Source organism: Phalaenopsis equestris, unplaced genomic scaffold (genome assembly GCF_001263595.1).
Source record: "Phalaenopsis equestris unplaced genomic scaffold, ASM126359v1 Scaffold000202, whole genome shotgun sequence".
Classification (NCBI taxonomy): Eukaryota; Viridiplantae; Streptophyta; class Magnoliopsida; order Asparagales; family Orchidaceae; genus Phalaenopsis; species Phalaenopsis equestris.
In genome coordinates this window covers 2,835,022-2,844,236 of record NW_018164644.1, presented here as the reverse complement: position 1 = coordinate 2,844,236, position 9,215 = coordinate 2,835,022, and positions in this window count along the sequence as shown.

Genomic DNA, 9,215 nt, shown 5'->3' with positions numbered 1-9,215 from the left:
CGCGGCCTGCGTTTAGTGTAAAAACCCAAACGCAGTTTCGGATAAGCTGGCGAAAAGCGCGAACCAAACGGTATGGCGGCGTTTTGAAAACGCCGCCCGCACTTATAAGCTGCCCCAAACGGACCCTTACTCATTGACGTTACTATTAAATTTTTATTTATTTAGCAGCTCATTATTAAAAAAATATTTCTTATTATATTATTTTTATAACAATGAAAATAATCTCACAGTATTTTATGATTTTTCTAAGAAAATTTATAAACATTCCACTCAATTCTCCTGTATAAAAAAATAAAATTTAATTGTTAGATAAGTAAATATTTAAGAATTGGATGGCATGTATGTAAATGCTCCTGTTTTCGAATATGGTGTTGGAAGAAATTTCCAATCATTTGGGCCCACTTCATTCCCAATACTACTGGGCGGTACAACCGTCCTTCTGCAACTGTAATGTTTACTGTTGGACGTTTTTAATATTATTATTTCAAAATTTACAGCCCGGTATATTATGTAAATTTAATTTATATTAACACCAAACTTAGGAACGAAGTCTGGTTCGTTGTACTCGTGGGATTAGTTATTTGGAAAAATTATTACGTGCGGATTCCGACTGTAGAGGTACCTTCTGAGTTCAATAAAATCACATAATATGAAAGTGATATAAAAGTAAAAAAAAAAAAAAAATTGTTTTAGCACAAAGAAATATTCCCGTGTTATTCCGCGATATTCAGGTGTTATTATGGTGATATTCATGTATTATTGTGTTCTGAGAATATTTCCAGTGTTATAATAACGCAATAACACATCAATACAATAACACATGAATAACGCAGAATAACACGGGGGAATTTTCCCTTGTGCTAAATCAAATTTTTTTTTTAAAATTTTTTTGTCACGTCCACGTGACGTGATTTTACGTTCGAACTCCGGACGTAATAATTTTTCATTTTTTTGGGAGTGTTTTCCAACTTTGATATAAAATTTCATTTTTAGATTTAGACCACCCAAAACATTCATATCACAACATAAATAACATTTTAATTAAAAAAAAATGAATAGATAAGATGACATATATATGTAAAAATTGAAGGTGTAAGAGATGCAAATACATAAGAGTTGAGTGATATGCTTGTAAATCTTATGCACCTTATAAAGTTGAAGCCAAGTATCTGATTTCATGCTTCAAATCAAGAAATTTACTTATATAAATACATAATTAAAAATTTGTAACCATAAGATGTATGAAGTGAAACTTTATTGAAGCAATAATACTAGGGGACATTTACATACATACCACACAATTCTTATGTATTTACATTTCCAACACCTAGACATTCATGTTTGCATATGCATAACACTTAACATAACACCATGATTATCTTTCTAAAAATGATTAGAGTTCTCCTGAAGTAATTAATACAAAGGCTTAAAACAACTAGAGTTCTCCTGAAGTAATTAATACCAAAAGATTAACTCCTATGATGATGATCCATGAGTAACAGTATAGGAGTTTTTCATGTAAAGTCAATGGATAATTACTATTGATTAATGCATGAAAGCCAACAAATAGGGCATACTATAGAAAGTTTAACAATTGATACATTGAATAATTTCTACATAACAAGAACAATAAAAAATGGTAAATGCACATTATGACATATATTTTTTTGTTTCCGTGAACAGTGATGTATATATTTTATAGTAAATGAATTTTATTTATATCATTATTTGATTAGATAATTTACTGTTTGACATCTATGTTATTTCGTTAAATGTTTGAAATTGTATGTTAAATGTTGTGATAGTAAGTGTGGTAAGGTAAATACAAAAGAAAAATTCTATTTTTTTTTTTCACTTAAGCTACATGTTTCTGATGGCTTACCGTTGGTTTTTGCAACAGTTTCAAATTTATTTGTAGGCAAAATTGACGGCTAGCCTATAGACATTTTTACTGACACCTAACTGACATATAACCGACGACATAAGATGCGTCACACAAAAGTGAGGCGACATTTTTCTGATAGCTAACCATCGGTTATAAGAAACGACGCTTAACCAATGGTTTTTATCTGCGTCAAAAAATTGACGGGTACGACACTTTTGTGACAATTTACCTGTAGGTTATAAAAAACGACGCATAAACGACATATAATCAATGAGTTAGCCCGCATAAAAAAAACCGACGGGTGCGATACTTTTCCGATGTGCATGTTGTCGCTATTATCGATAGAAAACCGTTGGTTATACAAACTGATGATTACCGACGGCTCAAATTTTTTCGAAAAAAACTACGACAATAAATTCTCGGATAACCGTTAGTAAATTTATGCGGTAGGAATATCTGTTGGTTTTGGAAATACCGACAATCATTTTACCTACAAGCTTAAAATTTTCGGTAAACCTTTGGTAATATTAAAAGTGACAGTTTTTGTTATTATAAACGACAAATTGTTGCCGTTTGAAAAAAACCTAAATTCCTGTAGTGAGAAAAAGAATGTCATGGTAATCAACATGTTGAATGTATTTATCATGGGAGCACAAGCAAATGACTCTCACCAGTCAATTTAAAGCATCTCATTAAATTTGAAAGACATTAGAGCTAGAGTTCTCTGTGTTGAAGACCTTTGTGAGAAACAACATTCATTTTTCTCAAAACCTCAATGATGATGGCTTGTTGTTTTAGTCTTCGTTAAATGTATTGATGACATAAGAAAATTGGTTGGTTAGCTCTCTCAACCAAATAGAATATATATATATATATATATATATAAAAGAATTGAACCTTCGTGCAGCTGTTCGTACACAGAAGAGAACATATGTAATATTTGCTCCGAGCTGGAACTAGGCTAAATTTTGAAGAGAGAGACTTTTCTAAGGGAAATGACAAGCCAAGAAGGAAACATAAAGCCAACATCAGAGTGCAAACTAAAAATTAAGGAACAACTTCAAGAAGTTAAAAACATATGGTCTCATAATAGTAGCACAACAACCTTGATCAAAGGCTCCTCAAAATCGAGCTTCATGTATATACATAAAATATAAGAATAACTCATCTTATAATAGTCACGGGGCTACTCCTTTATAAAGCTAAAGAGCACTTTAATTTCCTTCGATATCTTATGAAGCACACCCGCGCTGCAATAATCATTTGCTGAATTCGTTCAAATGCCTCACGTATTTCTGATATGATAAGATGCATTCATTAGCATCCAATGATCCAACTACGTAGGTTATTGTTCACTTTTTATGTATTTACATATATATTTACATATCCGATAATGAAAATGTGCTAGTGTTGATCATTAGAAGATCTAACGGTCTAGAAGAGAAGAGTACATTGAATAAGCGCAAACCAACAGAAGTTCATGCCAACTGAGTGCAGCCGTCCACCAAACCTAACCAAGTCACAAAAGATAACCGCATGACCCGAATCAAAACAGCTCGATAGAAACAAATCAAAGAGGCATCCAAGTCAACCAGAATGCAGAAGTCGAGTAGAGGAAATATCTAGCTCATTTGTATCTCTAATCTTATTGGGGAGGGCCAGAAGATTCTTCATCCATTCTCAAGGGTCAACACCCAGACAAACTCAGACAACCGATAACTCGCGCCGACCCAAAGCCCATCATGCTAAATCAACTAGCAACACCCGATAAATCCTAGCCAACCAAACCGGCCCCAGCGGGCCAAAACCATAAAAGCTGAATCGAACGAGCTATAAAGCAACAGAGCAATACACTCATACGTATAACATACTTAAAATACGATGTACAACTCCAATTAAAACAAAGTCAAAATTATAACATCACAATATTATATTCCCTCCGACCAAAAATCTCAACTAAGGAGTTATATTCTTTTGGAAGTCTCTTGGGATTGATACCCATTCATTTGTAATTTTTCAATTTTTCCTTAGGCTATTTGACTTCCTATTTTATTTGTATTATCACTTTTCAAATATTTTCCATTTTTTTTTTTGGCAAAATGAACATTGGAGCCTTAGATTTTCAATTTCTTATCAAAGAAGAGGTTGAGCCATGCATGCTGTCAACTTAAATCATTTTCCTTTTTGGCTTTACTGCAAAATAAAACAAAATAATATAATATATAATATTTAAAAAAAAAATCATGAACCGGGTCGAAGTAATTTGTGTTATTAATTGTACTGTTCCTAATTTAAGTATATTGTCAAGTCAGAATGAACCGATTTGGTCAAATAAACCACGCCAACTCGTACTCCCCCAAAACACCAATCAACAGTCCGATCGTTGAAAAAATATTACATCAGGACTCCGCACGTAAAGTTACGTGCGGAATCCAATGAATTTATGTCATGAAGGTGATCGACCCGGTAACATAAGGGAATATACCCCTTGTGTTATTCATGTGTTATTGTGTGTTATTCATGTGTTATTGTGTGTTATTTAAGCATTATTGATGTGTTATTGTGTTATTATAACACCGAAAATATTCTCAGAGCACAATAACATCTGAATAACAATAACGAAATATTTTCTTGTGTTAACTGGTCAATTACCTCAACGACATAATTTCATTGGATTCCGCACGTAACTCTACGTGCAAAGTCCTGATATAATATTTTTTTCCGATTGTTTGGGCCCAACCAAGCTCTGACTGATTTGGACCAATCAGACCGGTCAATCAAGACCGATTCTAATTTAACACATGCAATAATTGCTAATAATATATTTTTTTTTTGACAAAATATAAAAATAGCAGACACCATCTTTCATTTCATTTTCTCAAATATTAAATAAATAAGATCTATTTTGTGTCGTCTTAATGTCCCAAAAATCGTTTTCATGCGTCTAATCTGCCATTAATCTAATTATCACGCTCTAACAAACTCATAATTATAAAGTCTCCGCACCGCACTATAAGCCAGAATTACATATTAAAAATATGAATTATTCCACATATCCCATTCCTTCCCTAATTAATTAAACGGACCGGTCTTCTCGAACCCTCCGTCGGCTTTTTTACTTATTACCCCTAACATTTTAAATATTGTCAAAGATGACCTTCCCATGTTCCCGTCTTGCCCATGCAAATTAAGGAAAGTCCTCTGAATTTGCAAATATTGCAGATATGTTTTATAGCCTGATAGGTTGAAGCGATATGGCCATAAGCTATTTCATACAAATATTTAACTTTAGTCAATTTATAGCTAAAAATATCATGTGATATAAGCCTTGATTATTAATATGTTGGGGGCATTTACATATATACCACATAGTTCTTATGGATTTACATTTCTAACATCTAAACTGTTTTTTTTACATCTATAACATTCAAATATTTCATATAATATATAAAATATCATTATCATTAACTTTTAAATAGTGAAATATATTTTTTTACACAATGATAATTATTGATATATATATATACATAAATATATAAAAATTTTGTGGCGTGTATTTATATCTTCCTAATATTTTAAATAAACCTTTTTATTTTTATTTTTTGATTAGGTTTTTTTAAAATGTTAGTATTATTAGGTGTATGAAATTATTTAATACCACACAAAAAATATGATATAATTAACGATCTATTTGGGCAGCTGCATTTTATTAATAAACTGTTTATAAGCCACTTAAAAAATAATCTTTTGTTCAAAAAGTTGTGGTGACTATTGCAAATTTTTTTTTTTTTTCAGAAGCTAGATTGCAGCGAGACAGCTTCTGCCACACCTAGCCAAGAACGATGTTAAAACGCTGATTCCAGTGGTTTGAAAACACAAATTTTTCAAAAAGCTATTAAACACAGTTTAACCAAACAGGCCTGAAAAACACACCGCACCTAATAAGCTGCTCCAAATGGGGCCTAAAAGCGAAACCAATATTATTCTTGAGGATAAACAAAACTATATTTACATAAGAATAAAAATTAAATTAATTATTTATACAACAAAAATGTAAAAATCAAATTGCCCATCAGTTGTTTTGGACTTCTAAGCTTTCCAAATGGTCCCTTTCTATTTATTTATTTTTATTTATTTGTATTTTTCTTTTATCTCATCATTTGTACAGATAGTGGAATGGTGCAATTTAATATATATTTTTTAAAAAAATTATATATTTCTTAGCATGTATATTATAATACACTTAAGATTATTTAATTTATGTTGGGATTCATATTATATAAGAAGAGTTTATATTTCATTAATTTGCATTAATCTAAAAAAAGTTTTTCTAACCTATTGCAGCGACTTGTATGAATATATAATGTATCGTAAACAGGAGTCAAGGTGGTAAGTAGGCTGACGTATCGGCTCGCATATAAATACAATTTTGACGAGGGCTGATAATATATATATTTTTCATTAGGTTGTGAGTGAAGTTTTAGCATATTATAATTATAATTCCAAACATTCAACATTCAATTTTAAGAAACTATTAAATTTAATTAAAAAAATAAAATAAGAACTTAATCTTTGATGCGTGCTAGAAAATTTACGGTGGTAGCGTAATTTATTATCATCTTAGTGTTGCACGGGGATTCAACACACACTCAGATGAAAGAGAATCAGCCTGTGATGACACCAGAAGTTTTTACATGGAAAACCCATAAAGGGAAAAAACCACGGGGCTTGACCCAGTTAAAAAAATTCACTATAAGTTGACGATTACAGATGCCCCATGTCTCACAGACGAGAAATGATTACTAGATTTTCCAATATACAATGTCGACTGACGACTCTGGTTAGCGGTGGTCGACGACAGTTGATGACGGTCGATGGTAATCGACGGTGGTCAGCGGTGATCGGTGGTGGTCGACGACGGTCTGTGATGGCAGGGATAATGTTGGACTTAAGCTCATTCTCAAAACCTCAAGTTCTCCCTCTAGCCTCCTTCTCTCATGTGAGGGGTGGGGCTCTATTTATAGTGTTCTGGGTGCAGTTAATGAAGGAATATGAATCATTTTGATCGGATAATTCGAGAGCTTACCTCGATTGAATGATGTTTGATGGACATTTGAGTGCCTTAACGATGTTAGAATTGAGCAATCTTGGGCTCGTTGGAATCGTCTTGTCGAGACGTTTGATTCGACTATGAACTCGCTTAATTTGACATTTGTTTGATCTTTCAAATGTGTCCGAAAATATTTCAGAAAATATTTCAAGAATGATTTAATTGCTTGATCTGGGCTTGATTTGACTTGGTTTGGACTAACTTTGATATCATTGGGTCATTCTCATCGAGCCGGTTAGTTTGATAATAAGTTTACAGAAATCGGAGCTCTGAATGACTTTTTATCAAGATTTGAATATTTCTTGCTCAAAATATTATCTTGAGATTTGTGCCGGATGATGAAAATTTGTTGGTGGCGTATCAATCTTAAATAATTGAAATATAATTGAAAACTTTAGGATGTTAATTAAAGGTTCAAATGATGTATGAATCTTACATTATTGTAATCAATTTAAATACCTTGAGAAGAGAAATCAAATGAGCTTATATTCACCAAACTCTAAGATCATTAATATCTTTAAAGAATGGATGATTGGTATATAATCAAAGGAAGTTAAACAAGTCATTTGTTGGAGTATTGTAAAACATTGGTCAAAAAAATCAAATTTTCACCCTAACAATTTAAAAATTGATTCTCTTGCTCCATAATTAAGGGAATTTAGTCTTAAAATTAAAAAGATCTTGAAGATCGAAAATAATTTAGTGCTTTGCTTGATGACTCAAACCCATGATCACCACTAGAAGTAATTGTTATAGTATTGTCATCATCACTCGACAGATGTTATCCAACCATCATCACGTAGTTGATCTTGTGGAAAGATCATTATTTGATAGCCACTGTCCAACATTTTATTATCAGTTGATCATCATTCGACCATTTTTGCCCTACCACTATTAACCAACTGTTACTCCAATCAATCATTCTCATATTACCATTATTTATCTGCCACCATTGTTTAATAATCATTATTTATATTTGATAGCCAATGTCCAACCATTTATTATTAGTTGATCATCATTCGACCATTGCTGCCCTACCACTATTAACCAATTGTTACTCCAATCAATCATTCTCATATTACCATTATTTGTCTGCCATCATCATTTAATAATCATTATTTTTATATTATCCCCAATACTTTTCTTTTTAGCATCATCACTGCTCACTTATTATCATCTAGCAACTGTCTCTAGACATTCAACCCTCAATATCACCACCCATTTCTAGCAATCTCTACTACACCAAAAAGGGCTGAGAAGCACAACAAAACTCTATTACCTTCTTTTACTACTGAAAAAATGAGCATGCTTTTTGTAATCTCTATCAATTATAGTGGATCGATGTTAATGTAAAAATATTTAGACCACTTATGCTCTTTTAATTATATCTATTTGTCTATAGAATCTTTATGAAAATTCAAGATATAAACTCTCCTATTTGACGAGTATAATTTTTTTAGCATGCAATAATCTTGCATCATTTGTGAAATATGCTCTTAACAAACTAAAAGCATTTTTTTTAATGAATAACAAGCAATTTCTAGACTTAAGATAACATATTCTAGCTAGTGAAAGTCATCTAAACTTAATTTTAGAGGATCATTTTCATAGTATGCAAGAGTAACAAGCAACTCAAGGCCTCTCTGTTGTCATGCTAGAGTTTTTCATCCACTATAGTCTCACTTTACACATCTTGATACTGCAATTTTAACCCATCATCCTCATACTACCTGACTAACATATAATCTCATAACAATACTAATAGATCTAGTACAATCTGGCTATATTTTTACCTCTTTTTATTTCATAGGAGAAATATTTTGACATTCTATTTAAAATAATTTTTTTTTTTATAAAATAAGAATCAACTTATTCTTCGTCATAGCTTTATAATATTTTTACTTATACGAAGGTTATTCTCGAACAACCCATTTTTAACTTCAAAAGTCCAAAAAAGTTCTAATATACTCGTTTAGAGTCTAACTCAAAGGTTTGAAATTAGGTAATTTTAAAGTTTTTAATCCTAAATTCTGTGAAAAGTTCTTATAATCAATTTTGAGGTTGAACAATTGAAAAAAAACCTCCCTTATGAAAATCAGAACTATATAAGTGATTCAAACGAAATTGCAATCAGAAAAAATCGTTTTCCTTAGCCCCTCCCAATAGGGCTGTAAACGAGCCGAGCTTGAGCGAGCTCAGGCTCGGCTCCTTATGGGAGCG